This window comes from Paralichthys olivaceus, chromosome 2, assembly GCF_024713975.1.
Source record: "Paralichthys olivaceus isolate ysfri-2021 chromosome 2, ASM2471397v2, whole genome shotgun sequence".
Classification (NCBI taxonomy): Eukaryota; Metazoa; Chordata; class Actinopteri; order Pleuronectiformes; family Paralichthyidae; genus Paralichthys; species Paralichthys olivaceus.
This window is the reverse complement of record NC_091094.1, coordinates 676202-692104: the sequence shown is the minus strand read 5'-3', so window position 1 is coordinate 692104 and position 15903 is coordinate 676202. Positions and strand designations below refer to the sequence as shown.

Below are 15903 nucleotides of genomic sequence, written 5' to 3'. Positions count from 1 at the left end.
GTATCCACTGAAGCAGGTTTTATTTCAGCTGCACAGACCTGATCTCCAAAGTTTAATATTCATCCTCACACTCTTCAGATTCCATCTGCTGCTTCAATCACTGATAATCAATACGTGTGATTGATTGATAATAATCTTTATAAACCTGAGCTGAGTGTTTTTACAGTTTTATAGTTAAGACTGAATCTTTTAAAATGTTTTGAACATCTTGAACGAACTGATTCTGTTTTTATGTTTCATTTTTATTTCATTTTCCCTCGTGATCCGTGTTTTTCACTGTTTTTCAGACGTGTCGACAGATTCTTTGAAAAATGAAATAAACTTAACATCAATATAAATTAATAAATAAATAAGTTGCTGCCTGTGGGAGAATATTGGTGTTTTTCCTGATCCTACTTTATTATTGAGAACATTCTTTTTGCAGCAGTGACTCGATGCCTCTGACTTGTCGTAGCTCACGATGACGTCAGTACGCCTCGTTAGGATCACGATGTGTTTAATGATGGAAAAAAACGATTTTGTATTTATTTAATTTAACAGTTTCAGTACTTTACTCATTAATTTATTGAAGAACCTTTCAGCTGCGGTTGGACAGATTAACAAGAGTTAGTCAGTTAATAGATTATTTTAAGATTTATCTCAGTTTCTCAGAACGTTCGGTTAAAGAAACCTGAAAACTGAAGACGCCGCTCTGACGTTTCCCTCAGAAACATTTTTCACTATTTTATGAAGCCATGAATTAAACAACAGATTAATCAGGACATGAATCAATAATGAAAACGGCCCTCAGCTGCAGCACCGCGTTAAACTCACAGTTTCACTGGGATCAGGGTGACGGAGGAATGTGTCGCTGTTTACACGAAACAGAGACTCGTCCAAACTTGTAGAGTGTGTGTGTGTGTGTGTGTGTGTGTGTGTGTGTGTGTGTGAGACTTTGAATTCACTCCAGGAACAATGTCACCTATTGAGAATTAAAGTCAAACACACACACACACACTCTGATGTTTGCCTGTTAGATTTAACATGTCAGCTTCTCTCCGATCTCATTTCCTTTTCCTTCTGTATTTGTCTTCCACCAACGCTCGAAAAAACCCAGAGCGAGGAGGACGGCCGAGCTGTTTCCTGAGTCAACACACGCACACACACACACACACACACGCACACACACACACACACACAGACGCGCACACACACACACACACACACAGACGCGCACACACACACACACACACACACACACAGCTTTTTAAAGTAGGTCTCAGGTTGGCTCCAGTCTCTTCTATGTCACTTCCTCTGCAGTTGTTCATGTTAAAAACTAAAATAGTTCGAGAGGCACTGAGGTTGTCGTCAGTTGGATCAGATTCTTCTTCGTTGGTTTTTACGCCACATGTCAGACGAGTCGAAGCGTTTTATCTAACGTGTCTGACTCTGAGAAACAAAACAAAGATTTCTCAGGTATTTGTGTGAGGGGGGGTTTTTTTTTTGGGGGGGGGGGGGGGCTCTTGAACAACACCCCCCCATCCCCTCCCCCCTCAGGCAGCCACATCTCCATGGTTACTGCAGCGGTATGCTCTGACGCTCTGAGGCCGTCGCGGTGAAGCTGAATTCTTTCACGGAACGAACGACGTGTCAGCACATGCGAGTCTGTTTCCAATGCTTCTAAAGAACGAGGCTGGAACACGCCACTTCCCAGAGTCCTCTGCTTCCTGTCACTGCAGCTGCTTCCACACGTGTGAAACACTCGACACGTGTTGGTTTACTGACGTTTCACAGCAAAAACATACAGAAATATAACATGTGTAAATGTTGATGCCATAAAAATCCAGTTCAGACTTTTATTGTGTGATTGGAAAGAGCGCAGCTGTTCCTCTGGACTGACGACATGTGAGCGCTTCACAGCGTGTGGTCGCCTCCTGGCAACTGGGATGTCAGCATTGTGGTGAGGGCCTCCATCGTTGACCGGGCAACTCGGAGCGCCGTTTGGCTCCGTGTCCACAAGACTAACCAGCCAAGACATGGGGGGGGGGGGGGGGGGTAATAAAGCTGTCCACTGATAAGCAGTTAATGCTGCGGAACTAATTACTGCACCCCCCACCCTGTTTTCTGTCGCCCAACACACACACACACACACACACACACACACACACACACACACACACACACACACACACACACACACACACACACACACACACACACACACACACACACACACCGTTCGGCAGCTCGGAGCCGTTTGCATCACAACCGAACCGTCCCCTCGACCTCCTGAGCTCCGGCACTAAAACGCCACAGTATCAGTGACACACAGGCCCGAGCGGTTCGCCCGCCGCCGCTGCACCACCTCCTGCAGCAGAGCTCCGCTACGTCAGCTGCAATTATACAGCAAACTGCAAACTACAGGAGCCACAGAGCTGCAGAGGTTTGTCACGTCCCTGGTGCTCACAGCTTGAGTCCAGGAAAATAAAGTAAGATGAAGAAGCAGCGGCTCACACATTTCCTCTCAGGTCAAATACAACAGGAATGAGAAGTCGTTGATTCTCAGTTCAACTTTGAGGTGGACCTCCTGTCGTCCTGTTGCTGGGTGGCAACATAAGAAGAATTCAGCCCCCACCTCCTCACCCCCCCCCCCAGTTCAAGTATTCACACTGGTCAGCGAGTGTTGTCACAGCTGAGGAGGAGGAGGAGGAGATTCAGCACCAGCTCAGCGTCTGAGCATCTTCTGTCCGAGGAGGATTTGACGAACAGAACCTCGTGATCGTCTGTGTCTCGTGAAACACGTTTTCCTGAGCGGTGGTTTGACAGCTGCCGATCAGACGAGGCTGCAGGCGACGGTTCAAAACTCTCAAACTGTTAAATGACATGATGACAGTGAACTGAACGCGGAGGCTTTGTTCAGACTGTGGGGAGTGAATCCTCCGCTGATCCACCCACCTCGTCAGGAGTGCTGACTGGTTTTGTTGCGGTAATTTAAAATGCAGTTGATTCCGCGGCTCTGCTCGAGGTCTGTGACGCGGAGCAGCTGCCAACAGGTGAGCGAGAGCGGCAGCTGCAGAGCGACGGACAACGAGAGCTGAGAGACACTGACGACCTCCTGAAGACACAGACAACCAGCTCCTGACAGGAGGTTCAGGAGATCACAGCCAGGAGAGGAACGTCTGACGGTGGCGGACGCTCGTCACAATCCCATCAACACAACAACAGATGTATCAGCAGTGATGATCAACTTGAGTCTTTTAACGGGAGGACTTGATATCGAGACATGAACTGAACTAAGAACATGTTCCTCACATGTTCCTCACATGTTCCTCACATGTTCTGTATGTGACAACACATGCCTGAGTCCGTGTGTGGAACCTTCCCAGTGAGCGAGTGGACGTGTTGATGAGGTTTCTAACTCAAATGTCTCAGGATGAAGAAGAGGAGCCGTGCACGTAGAAGATGAAGACGTGACCTTGGAAAGACGAGGAGGGTCCAGATCTTTTCCACAGCACAATTCAAACGTCATGTCCCGCCTCCTGCTGCTCTACAGGCTCCACCCCTCGTTCCCCACATGTTCCTGTTGTGTAAAAACGGTTTCACTACGTCTTTACACACGAACCGTCCTGATCCACCGTCTGTCTGGACATTTTTATTGGCCTCTATTTTAAACCATGTTGAAACCATGACAACAGCAAAAAGACCAACTTCGGCTCTGCGTCCCGAGGACCCTGAGAATCTGCCGTCATCGACCAGAGCCTGGTTTTCTTGTTTTCATCTGAGACTAATAATAGCTGTGGCAGCAGCCTGGTTCCACACCTTCTAAAGCCCGGGAGGCTCTTTAAACATCCTATGACTGTTTTATTTTAGAGTTCTGACAAAAGTGCCATATGTGCTTCAACAGGAGCGAGAGCATGACTCACAGCGACATGGTCGAGGCCGACTGTGGGCAGAGGAACTCTGTGGAGGCCTCCTCCCTCTGTTTGAGCCCAGAAGGGCTGAGGGAGGACGAGGAGAGAAAGAACCTGAAGCATCTTCAGCTCAGTGTGATGAAGGGAGCTGATTCCACAACACGCAGCAAAGAAGAAAAAAGGCGGAATAGTGAAGTCTGAGCTGAGCTGAGCCACAGATTAGATTTATTAACGGAGGATACACGGAGCTTTTCACACACAAGAACTCAATCCTGTTTAGGACGACATGGATTTTTGAAATGGAAGCAGCTCAAACTAAACATGTGTTCTGACGAGAGAGTCGGACGTCCCACAGCAGACGATCCTGTTAGAATCTAAAGTGGAAACCATGAACATCATTTTGAACCGAGCGGCGAAGACCTCCACCTCATCGAGCTGTGTGCTGATGGTGACATCATCGGGTGGTGGCACCAGGGGTTTCCCCTCTCTGCCCACAGGGTCTTCACTAGATCTGAATGATCGAACATTCGAAATATAACTTTCTGTCTTTCTGCCGCAGGAAGTCGAGGTTTGTCTTCCACCGCATCGTGTCGGAGCTTCTGATGACGTCTTTACTTTTCGTCAAAAGACACGAAACACTTGAGTTCATGTTTCATTGCAGAGGTTCTTCTGATCGCAGCCCTCCTGAAAATGGGTTTTCATCCTGAGGCTGAAGCATCTCAGGGTCAAGATTATAGAAAATAAATGTCAGACTGAAACAACGGGTTTTTCCTTCAGAACCACGAATCTCGTCCAACGGCTGATGAAGTGATCGTCACCTGAACCGTTTCCTTCTCGAGGTGATTGAAAGCTCTCACGTCCAGAAGTGAAGCTTTTTACTGGAGACTGAGAGACGAGCCGCTGCAGCTCACTCTGAGAAATGAACACACACACACAGGAAAACACACACACACACACACACACACACACACAGGAAAACACACACACACACACAGGAAAATACACACACAGGAAAACACACACACACACTGTTTATTTAACCCAGAGGTGGGAACAGATCTCTTCTGTTGAACAATAAACGTCTTGTAAAAAAACTGTGACACGACCAAAGGTGGAGCTGCAGTTGTTAAAAAGTGTCACAACAACTTGACGTTATAAATGAACATTATATAAAATATATATAATATATAAAAGAAGCACCGTGGTGATACAGAGACTTACACACGTCGATGCAACATTGGAAATGAGCAAAACTGTCTTTTGAACACAAACAGGTGAGCTGTGGTTCTTCTGGATAAAAAGCTTAAAACAATCATATTCTATAGAATTCAGGTTTTTTAAATTCAAGGTTTATTTTATACGTGGAAAAGAAAATTACTTTTGCATGAAAAATATTGTCACATTTTTAATGCAGGAAATTTAATTCAAACTAAAATCGTGACTCATGTCAGAAAATGTCAAAATAATCAAAATGCCCGATACTCTGATAGAGAACACACACACACACACACACACACACACACACACACACACACACACACACACACACACACACACACACACACACACACGAAACTGAGAGCAAGGACAAATGAGAAGCGCTACACAAAGTGAAATACACAAGATCATTCCAGTGTGTGTGTGTGTGTGTCTGTGTGTGTGTGTGTGTGTGTGTGTTCTGCTTCTCATCAGAAAAGACAAGATGAGGTTATTTATTTACTGCGACTGCCTCAAACACTAATCTGTTTTTTTAATCCCTTTTTTTTTTTCATCTCGGGAAAGTCGAGCTTACACGTTTGTCCTTTTCCAGCAGGAACATTAAACCAAACTCACCGTCCGAAAACATCTGTGTACACACACACACACACACACACACACACACACACACACACACACACCTAAACATACAAATTCACAGTCTGGTGTAGAAAGGTTGTTCCTGCTGCTCTGAGGGACCAAACACTGTCCTCTGTGTGGAGGATTAAAGACAGCTTGTCTACAAAACACACATGATGCCTGTTTACACCCACACACACAGTCAGACACACACACAGTCAGACACACACGTATACACATTAAAACGAGTGTGCTCAGCTGCAGGTCCGACTGCCTCACGTCACTGAGAGTAAAATAAAACAGTGTGATGTAGTGAGAGTGTATTGATTTACATCCAGTGAGGACAACAGGTAAGGAGGTGGAGCTGGAGGCCTCAACAGCAGCTTCACACAGAATGATCGGCCCCACGGGGCCACTCAGGACTCACAACCGCCCACTACCCAGAGACACAGTCCTCGGACTCACTGTGGGACAAAGTCGTCTTCAAATGAGCCCACTGGAAAGACAGACGTCCACCTGACACCCCCCCCCCACACACACATACACACACACATACTACATATACTAAAACACACACACACACACACACACACACGCTTACTAAAACACACACACACCAAATGTGACAGCAGCGAGACATGAATCTGTTCAAAGGTCAGAATATAACAACCAAATAACATCTGTAGTCACTGTGTGTGTGTGTGTGTGTGTGTGTGTGTGTGTGTGTGTGTGTTTATTAAAAGTAGTGTGTGTGTGTGTGTGTGTGTGTTTTATTAAATGTAATGTGTGTGTGACTCATCACAAACTGAAGCTCCAGCCTCTGTCTGTCTTTGTCTCTCTATCTCTGTCTCTGTCTCTCTGTCTGTCTCTCTCTCTGTCTCTCTCTCTCTCTGTCTCTCTCTCTCTCTGTCTGTGTCTCTCTGTCTGTCTTTGTCTCTCTATCTCTGTCTCTCTCTGTCTCTCTCTGTCTGTCTCTCTCTGTCTGTCTTTGTCTCTCTATCTCTGTCTCTCTCTGTCTCTCTCTGTCTGTCTCTCTGTCTGTCTGTCTCTCTCTCTGTCTGTCTCTCTCTCTGTCTCTCTCTGTCTGTCTCTCTCTGTCTGTCTCTCTCTGTGTCTCTCTCTCTGTCTGTCTCTCTGTCTGTCTCTCTGTGTCTCTCTCTGTCTCTCTCTGTGTCTCTGTGTCTGTCTCTCTGCTGCAGACTTCATGTCCTCCGGTGGACGGAGACACCTCCAGACCTCTACAGGCTGTCTAACGTCTCCATGGCGAAGCCTGCGTGAGCGGAATCACGACACCTCCTCCGGTGAGAGCTCCCTTCACCTCCCGGAGAGGGTCAGGCCTCCCCGGGTCTGCAGCCGCCTGGTGCCCGCTGCCCCCGGCTTCACGTGTCTGACACACCGGGGAGGTGAAGCTCATAACGAGGCTCGTGTCCACAGTGGATCACGGTGAGTGAGTGTGGAGGTTTCGGCCCCTCACAGGAGACACTGCTCCCCCGGTGGATGCCGAAAATAAAGCCGGAGACGGTGGGAGTCACACGGCCAGGCTGGAGCATCACACCGAGGCCCTGCTCCCCTCTCAGCCCGCTGGACCGCAGCCTGTCCCCGGCACCTGTTCGGCGGTGACGCCGGAGGAGTGAGGCTCCAGGCGGCTGCAGCTGCTGCCCACACCGGCACCAGAGGAGGGAGGGAGCGGCCGGTGAGAGCAACAGCCGCGGGGGTAGGAGGCACAGAAGCCCCGGTAACAAACAAAGAGACACCGGAACACAGCGGCGGCTCCGCTGCTGCTGCCGCCGCCGCTGCTGCTGCACAACCCGGCGACACTGCGCACACAACCCGCCGAGCTGCTCCGGAGGTTTCACTCTGAATGGATCTGATGGAGCTGAGGAGCATTTCTCTCTATTCTGTTTTTATTCCACACACACATGAAACAAACGAAACATGAGGGAACTGACCGTGAACTCTCCCCCGGTGTTTAAATCCTCTCCCGGTTAAATCCTCCTCTTCCTCCGGGAGCTGCTGCTGACAGCGGGGCTTCGGGTTTCCTGCTTCCGTTTTCCGCGCAGCGTCAAGCGGACAAATGTGGGCTCGATGCTCGGTGTCAAATCTCCGTCCTCCCCGGCGAGCGGCCCCGGGCTGCGGAGCTCCGTGTGCGGTCTGAAGTTTGTATTTCTCCGCGGAAGACGGAAGATTATTCACCGGGTGAAAGAATAATGATGAAAAAAGAAAAGTGGAGGAGTCCAGGAGCCGAGCTGCGAGAATCCTGCAGCGGCGGAGAAACGAGAAGAACCGTGAAGAATCAAACAAAGATGGAGAATCACGCTGTTTTCTGCGGTGCTGAGGATCTCTTCAGCGGGGACACGGAGCCTGAGTGGCCGCTACAGCCGTGAACCAGGCTGGGGAGGCGGCTGCTGCTGCTGCTGCTGACCGACCTGGAGCCTCCTCGGAGCGGACACACACCGCTGAGCTCCTCCGGTCTAATGTCCGCTGCTCGGGCTGGAGGATGAATTTCCACCCGGAGGAGGAGAGAGAGGGAGAGAGAGGGAGAGAGAGGGAGGAGACACCGCCTCACTCTGTGGATCACTCCTCCTCCTAGCTGCCTCCCCCTCTCCCCCTCTCCTCCCCTTCACTCCTCCATGTCTCACATGTTCTCTCCTTCACTTTCATCTGTGTCTCTGAAGACATGTGTCCTCATCATGTTTACCCACGTCTCCTCCCAGGGACTGATGAGGACACATTGATCCATGGACATCATCATGGAGGCTCCATTAATAATCTGAGGCCAGACGTGTTCCTGACATGTTTCTGAAGTGTTCCTGACGTGTTCCTGACATGTTTCTGAAGTGTTCGTGACGTGTTTCTGAAGTGTTCCTCACATGTTCCTGACGTATTCCTCACGTGTCTGAAGTGTTTCTGACGTGTTCCTGACGTGTTTCTGAAGTGTTCCTGACGTGTTCCTGACGTGTTCCTGACGTATTCCTCACATGTTTCTGAAGTGTTCCTGACATGTTTCTGAAGTGTTCCTGACATGTTTCTGAAGTGTTCCTCACATGTTCCTGACGTGTTCCTCACATGTTTCTGAAGTGTTCCTGACATGTTTCTGAAGTGTTCCTGACATGTTTCTGAAGTGTTCCTCACATGTTCCTGACGTATTCCTCACATGTTTCTGACGTGTTCCTGACGTGTTTCTGAAGTGTTCCTCACATGTTCCTGACGTGTTCCTCACATGTTTCTGACGTGTTCCTCACATGTTCCTGACGTATTCATCACATGTTTCTGACGTGTTCCTGACGTGTTCCTGACATGTTTCTGATGTGTGCCTGACGTGTTCCTGACGTGTTCCTGACATGTGCCTGACATGTGCCTGATGTGTTCATGACGTGTTCCTGATGTGTTCCTGACGTCTTCCTGACGTGTTCCTGACATGTTTCTGACATGTTCCTGACGTGTTCCTCACATGTTTCTGACGTGTTCCTGACATGTTTCTGAAGTGTTCCTGACATGTGCCTGACGTGTTCCAGACGTGTTCCTGACGTGTTCCTCACATGTTTCTGACGTGTTCCTGACGTGTTCCTAACATGTTTCTGAAGTGTTCCTGACATGTTTCTGAAGTGTTCCTGAACTGTTCCTGATGTGTTCCTGACATGTTCCTGACATGTGCCTGACGTGTTCCTGACGTGTTCCTGATGTGTTCCTCACATGTTCCTCACATGTTCCTGATGTTCCGGACATGTTCCTCACATGTTCCTGAAGTGTCCCTGACATGTTCCTCACATGTTCCTGACGTGTTCCTGACACGTTCCTGACGTATTCCTCACATGTTCCTGACATGTTCCTCACATGTTCCTCACAGGTCCCTGACGTGTTCCTGACGTATTCCTCACATGTTCCTGACGTATTCCTGAAGTGTTCCTGACATGTGCCTGACGTGTTCCTGACGTGTTCCTCACATGTTTCTGACGTGTTCCTCACATGTTTCTGACGTGTTCCTGACATGTTTCTGAAGTGTTCCTCACGTGTTCCTCACATGTTTCTGACGTGTTCCTGACATGTTTCTGAAGTGTTCCTCACATGTTCCTGACGTGTTCCAGACGTGTTCCTGACGTGTTCCTCACATGTTTCTGAAGTGTTCCTCACATGTTCCTGACGTGTTCCAGACGTGTTCCTGACATGTTTCTGAAGTGTTCCTCACATGTTCCTGACGTGTTCCAGACGTGTTCCTGACGTGTTCCTCACATGTTTCTGACGTGTTCCTCACATGTTTCTGACGTGTTCCTGATATGTTCCTGACGTGTTCCTCACATGTTCCTGACGTGTTCCTGATATGTTCCTGACGTGTTCCTCACATGTTACTCACACGTTCCTCACATGTTCCTGTGTTCCATGAAACTGTGAGATTTAATAAAATACTCAGTTATCAAATTATTTCCATGAAAATCTTTTAAAGTTCAAGGAGGCCGTGAACACGTGTTCCTGCAGAGCCGACCTGTTGAACGTCCCTCATTGCGTGGACATTGTCTTTCACGTGTCTGGAACAGCTTCAGTAACAACGGAGACGAGCGTCGGTGTGAGTTTGAAAAGGACGTTTGGATGCAGCCTCTGGAGTCTGAACAGTTTCTAGAGAAGAATCTTCAGCGACTCTCTTCTGCTCCGTGCTGGTTCTCATCAGCAGCTCAACATGAAACCTGACGTCTGAAGGAACGTGAGACCACGAGGTCTCCGGACTGTCTCGGAGCTGCAGCTCTACACAACATCACACACTCGCTGCACAGAGCAGAGACTCGCCGGAGCGTCCGTCCCTGCTAACGTCTTCAGACAGGTCGGCCTCACGGAGGAGGCTGGTGTTTCAATATTCATGACGCTACATGACAGAGGCGCTGATGAGAGGAGAAGCAGGAGTAAACCAAGGGAGGGCGAGGGCAGCCACAGAGGGAGGAGGTGGAAGTGATATCAACGCTGACGAAGACAGTCGGAGCTTCTGAGCTGCTATTTGAAAATCTGCAGAGAAACTACGAGGAGGCAACGCTGCCACAAGGGGGCGCATTTTATTTGACCTGGAGGCCGCGGAGCTTCTCGTACTCGGGGGACGAAGGTCGAGCGTGTGACGTTGAGATGATGTGAGAACATACACATGCACTCCTGGTTGGGGGGGGGGCTCGCTGTTTCCCAGTCCGTGCGACTGGATCTAATGAAAAGTGACAACTCTCTTCTCCCGGAGAGACTTCCTGTTTTTGCGAGACTTCAAATCCTATTAGCTTGCCCCCCCCCTCGTCTTCTTCTCACTGGTCTGATGAGGCCTCTCCACTTTTTGAAAATGAGGTGCCAATATCGTCTTATTATTTCTTAAACATCGTAATTGTCCCTCAGGGAAAAGGAGCGAGACGGAGAGACGGTGGGTTTTAAATGTGTGATGATGGGAGAGATGAATTGGCAGATGTTGAGGGAGCGGACGCAGGAGAAGCAGAGCGACGGTCTGAGACTTCACAGGTTGATTCTGAGCGACAGGTACTCAGAGCGTGTCAGATTACCTGATGATGTCACAGTCAACTAAGAAACATAAACCGCTGCCGTGATACTCTCCGTCCTCAGCGATCGCAAGTCGATGGAGTCGTTCACTAACCCAGTTCACCGCTTTACCACTGGTCCAAACCCCCGCTAACGACCCACCATGTGAGTGGATACAGCTGACGTTCACTGCCGGGTCAAAGGTCGGCACAGGAATACGAGTGTTTGTGTATTTCCTGCTCCTGCGCCTGTTGAAGCAGTTTGGCTGGCAGAGCAGGAGACAGCATGTGGGTTAGCGTGTCGTCCTCCTTGTTAATATTTCATCTCAGCGCCGGCTCCGAGAACTGGGGCAGAGAAACACAGGAGACAGACTGAGGATGTGTTCAGATTCTTTGCGGCTGTATCCTGTATTTGTTTTTTCTGTTTAATATATTCCTGCTATCTGAGGTTTTCAGTTTTGTCTGTGATTGGTCGAACACTCTCACAGCACACATGAACGTCCTGACACGCGTGTGCTTCGTCTCTCGTCGTGTTCCGTGTTCTCTCATGCGTCGTGTTTGTCGCGTTGTTCTGTGAATAAATGCACTTGGACACTTTGCTGTCAGAGACGTGTCTTTAATCTGTCACGTTATCAGGGAGTTAGATAAACACGACTCTGGAGTCAGACGGAGGAGAAGATGCTTCCAGAAGTTTCATCTTCATGCTGCGTTTCTTCCAGATGAGCGAACACCACATTCACTCACATGTTACATGACGAACCACAACAGCTGAGAAAATCGTTTTCATACGTGAGCCGTGTTATAGACTGAAAAGAGTTGAATTCGTGGACCAAAGTAAAAAATCAAAGTAGACGTTAAATAAATGTTTGACAAAGTTCTTATCTCTCTGGAGTCCAAGTGTTTCTCATCAGTTTGGTTTGAATTAGACTGAAACGTCCTGTTTCATTATCAGTAATCAATATGTGATTATCTCCCATCAACAGCTGATTTGAAATTCAAAACACATCATATAAAAAACAGCTCTGTTTCCAGTTTCCTCTCTCACTCTCCTGGTTCTGTATCACGGGGCCCCAGCGTTACCATGTGAGAGGGGAGCGCTTTAAAGTGAAATAGAAACTGAAGCCGAGCACAGAAGCAGAAAGGATTTTGTTAAGTTGAAGATAAGAGCACATTATATCCAGTAGAGGAGGGAGATATGGGAGAGGGGATATGATTCAGTGGGGACAAGGGGACGCCAGACACTTCTGGACGAGATGAGTTTCCAGCCTGTGGTGCAAGATAACTCTGAAGTTCTGACCCGAGCGTCCTGAAGGGCATCACACCGAGCCCTCGTGGCTCCTGCAGCCCTTTCTCTCTCGTGCTTTCTGAAATACGACATCAGACTATTTTCCCCTTCAGGATATGAGGTCGTCAGCTGACAGATATTAAACTGAGGCCGTTTTCATCTCACCGGTCGATTGACAGTTCCGTGTCTGGGTTTTCACACGGATCTTCAGTGGTCGTGTCGGGGAGCTGCTCACGGAGCCTCATCACAGAGCGTCAGCTCCAGAACACAGAGGAAATCCAGGGGAGACTCAGACAATGACACTTTATTTTGGTGGGAGGAGACGACTGGGAGACAACTGATGAGGGAATAAGTGATGAGGCGTTCCACTGAGAACAGACAGAATCTATTTCACACTTAGTTCAGTCTGAACGAGAGTCACAGGATCAAATATTAACAACTACTCTGAGATTCAAATATTCTATATTTACACCTCATTTAGTCCGGCTGTAGTCTGACTGTAGTCTGACTTTAGTCCGGCTGTAGTCTGACTGTAGTCCGGCTGTTGTTTGGCTGTAGTCTGACTTTAGTCCGGCTGTTGTTTGGCTGTAGTCTGACTGTAGTCCGGCTGTTGTTTGGCTGTAGTCTGACTTTAGTCCGGCTGTTGTTTGGCTGTAGTCTGACTTTAGTCTGGCTGTTGTTTGGCTGTAGTCTGACTTTAGTCCGGCTGTAGTCTGACTTTAGTCCGGCTGTTGTTTGGCTGTAGTCTGACTTTAGTCTGGCTGTTGTTTGGCTGTAGTCTGACTTTAGTCCGGCTGTAGTCTGACTTTAGTCCGGCTGTAGTCTGACTTTAGTCCGGCTGTTGTTTGGCTGTAGTCTGACTTTAGTCTGGCTGTTGTTTGGCTGTAGTCCGGCTGTTGTTTGGCTGTAGTCTGACTTTAGTCCGGCTGTTGTTTGGCTGTAGTCCCGTTTTACTCAGGCATTGCATGACACAAGTTCATGGATTTTGGAGGCGTGGCTTTGGTGGGAGGTAAAACGATTTTTTTTAGTTTACTTTTACTATAAATCTACTAAGAGACATGATACATGTATATTGAATATATACATGTATATATTCAATATACATGTATATTGAATATATACATGTATATTGAATATATGGACAGGAGCCTTAAAGGTAACTTATTTCAATAAAAATAAATAAATATTATATCAATTATAGTTAATAATAATTAATAATAAGTTTAAATTGACTCAATAAAAAGAATTCCTTCTTCCCGGTCACAGGTAATGATTGTTTAATGTAGATTATTAACATTTGTGGTACATCTGAATGTTTGTGTTGAAGAATTAATTTCTTCTCTTTTAGTTTTTTCTTCTGCGTCTGTAACAGTCGAGCTTCAAAGTGAAGTGATTTATCTCCGTGACCCTGGAGGCTTCTGCCCCAGTGCCTGCTGGGAGACGCTTCCACCATTGTGACCATCATCATCCGTTCACTGTAAAAAAAAAAGTCTCCTTTCTTCTGAGTTCCAGCTTCTGGATGTTACGCAACAAATCCCAGTGAAGTGCTTCAGATCACAGAGGAACATATGGGATTTCTGGTTTTAGTGCGAGGAGCATTTAACACGCATGAGGAGATGTGTTCCACGCTTTAGTCCTCAGAGTGTGGATCTCTACAGCTGTCACCAAGTATCATGCTCACACACCGAGCTGATTCTTTATTCATCACGTGTGAGTGTAGCCACCATGAGGATTCCTACACTGTGAGCTCCCCGATCATTTTAAAACACGTCTCTCAGCTGGAATAAAGATGGTACATTAAGGCATTAATGTGTGTTTTCTGTTTACGATGCACACACACGATTCTCGTCACCGGTTGTATTTTTGCAGGAAGCTTCATGTATTCGTTTGTTCTCCAGCAGCAGATCATCAGTAACGGAGCCACTCAGGACACCGAGGCCTCGAGCCGCCACCACGTCCTCGTCAGCAGCTGCAAATACACCAACTGCACTGATGATATTTCAGTTACTGTCCTTCTCAGAGAAAAGGAGAGATCCTGTTAATTAAATCACTCTATTTCAGTGCGGACACACTTTATCTCTTCTCTCAGACCTGGAGGAAAACTCCCGACGCTGCTGAGGCTTGAATCTCTGGCTCAGTATCTGAGACAAACAGGGTCCTGTGCTCTAATTAGAGAATTAAAGACCCAAAGAGCGAGTGGGGTTTGACAGATAAGACAGTTGCTATATATGTCACCGGTTAAAGCCCCCCCACAGCACACACACACACACACACACACACAAACACACACACACACACACACGAATACCAGTAAGTACACAGATACAGGAGAAGAATGAATAAACTCCTGTTACATGATCAATAAGCATTTACAGAAGCAAAAGCTCCCAGATCCCTCAACTAATTACAGCTCATACACAGACTATTAGAGAGAGAGAGAGAGAGAGAGAGAGTGTGTGTGTCTTCTTCTCTCACATACTGATGAGCAAACTTGTTCGTCTGTTCACTCTCATGTTTGTGCACACGTATGAATACATGGACGTACAGACATATATATATATATATATATATACTCACAGATGTGTGTCCTCTGTCTCTGTCCCTGTCTCTGTCCTCGGGCCACACACACAGGTCACTAAAGGTATTCTCTGCATTACTGAGGTACATGCAAAGTCACGCCATTGATCCATTGTTCCGTGCGAGGAGGGGTCCTATCTGGAAACATCTCCCCCTCGGGCATCATCGGCTGAAGGAATGTGAAAACAGAAGACGTCTGCTTTGGTTCTCCGGGGCGCACATTGATCAGCCAGATGGAGAGGGACAGTTCTTTGGGACAATAAGTGACACAGGTGGCGTAATTGATCTTAACTCATGCTCTGTCATTAAGTTAATTAGTGGGGGGGGGGGTCTTCTTGAGCGGGTGTGGTGTTGCAGTATCTCGCACCACATACCCTGAAGTTTTCTCCTGATTGTATCTAAACTTTCTAACTGTGTTTTTACTGAGTAGATGTTTTCAGACCTGCACTGAACTCCAGATAATCTCCTGACACTCTCCAGAGGATGGATGAGAGAGACCGGCCCCGGACTTTCTCTGGAGGTTCTCCTGCCGCTGACTCACGTGGGATGGAGGATGTTTTTAACCCTTAGAAGGATGACGAGATTCGAGAGCTGTGAAAGGGGCCGACTGCCGTAAACAAAAACATGTGACATCTGCAGCAGACTGTAAACGTGACGCTGCGCCACCTGCAGCTCCAGCTGCGTGAAAAAACACGGACTCTGGAGAAAATCTGCACGGTCCGGACTTTCTCTAGAGTCCGTGTCTGAAAGTGAAGAACAGAATTCTGTCACCAGTCATGAAACGGCTCTGATGATAAAAGTGAAACAAGCAGCAGAC

The 15903-nt window shown here is 47.7% G+C and overlaps 1 protein-coding gene across 2 annotated transcripts in view; it reads right to left on the bottom strand.

Moving 5' to 3' along the window:
* dag1 (dystroglycan 1) overlaps positions 1-8281 on the bottom strand; it is a 34860-nt gene extending 26579 nt beyond the window's left edge. The window contains exon 1 of one of the 2 annotated variants that reach the window (XM_069531147.1): positions 7676-8281. The gene's annotated coding sequence lies outside the window, so the exon portion shown is untranslated. Of the gene's footprint in view, positions 1-813; positions 1059-7675 lie in introns of those variants that run through there. The other variant, XM_069531159.1, reaches the window with a different exon arrangement.
* Between the last annotated feature and the right edge of the window lie 7622 nt (positions 8282-15903).